General features: G+C 42.4%; 1 non-coding gene across 1 annotated transcript in view; it reads left to right on the top strand.

Moving 5' to 3' along the window:
* The first annotated feature begins 318 nt into the window (after nt 1-318).
* Nucleotides 319-757, top strand: part of LOC143350639 (small subunit ribosomal RNA) — a 1,933-nt gene continuing 1,494 nt past the window's right edge. The window contains exon 1 of the ribosomal RNA XR_013081199.1: nt 319-757. This exon is cut by the window's right edge and continues 1,494 nt beyond it. This is a non-coding gene — a ribosomal RNA (small subunit ribosomal RNA).

The following is a 757-nucleotide window of genomic DNA, read 5'->3' as shown; positions in this document are numbered from 1 at the left end:
AGAAAAAGCAAATATAAGAGAGTTAGTTGGTGGTCGCTCTCTCGAAAAATGAAATTAAATTAAATAAACGAGAGTTTGGGGAGCTCTCGGAAAAGTGAAAGAAACTAAACGAAGGAGAGGGTTTTTGGTGGTACCCTCTCTATACATATATAATATTATAACACAAGAGAGGAAGAGGTGGCTCTCAAGTCTTTCGAACGAAAGACTAAAATTTGATGTTGAAAGAAGGAGTTTTTTATGTGTCGTCGTCCGTTCTCCTTCAGAGTCGGCGACGAAGAATAAAATTGAGAGAATATTACAAAAGAACTTTACTCAAGTTCCCTGGTTGATCCTGCCAGTAGTCATATGCTTGTCTCAAAGATTAAGCCATGCATGTCTCAGTACACGCCGTATTAAGGTGAAACCGCGAATGGCTCATTAAATCAGTTATGGTTCCTTTGATCGTACCCACATTTACTTGGATAACTGTGGTAATTCTAGAGCTAATACATGCAAAACAGAGTTCGTCCCAGTGATGGGAGGAACGCTTTTATTAGATCAAAACCAATCGGTGGTCTGGACGGGCATTATTGTCCGTTCGTTCATCGTTTGCTTTGGTGACTCTGAATAACTTTGTGCTGATCGCACGGTCTTCCAGTACCGGCGACGCATCTTTCAAATGTCTGCCTTATCAACTGTCGATGGTAGGTTCTGCGCCTACCATGGTTGTAACGGGTAACGGGGAATCAGGGTTCGATTCCGGAGAGGGAGCCTGAGA

The sequence above is a fragment of the Colletes latitarsis genome, unplaced genomic scaffold (genome assembly GCF_051014445.1).
Source record: "Colletes latitarsis isolate SP2378_abdomen unplaced genomic scaffold, iyColLati1 scaffold0007, whole genome shotgun sequence".
Taxonomy (NCBI): domain Eukaryota; kingdom Metazoa; phylum Arthropoda; class Insecta; order Hymenoptera; family Colletidae; genus Colletes; species Colletes latitarsis.
Note: the sequence above shows the minus strand (reverse complement) of the source record. Positions and strands in the feature narration are given on the sequence as shown.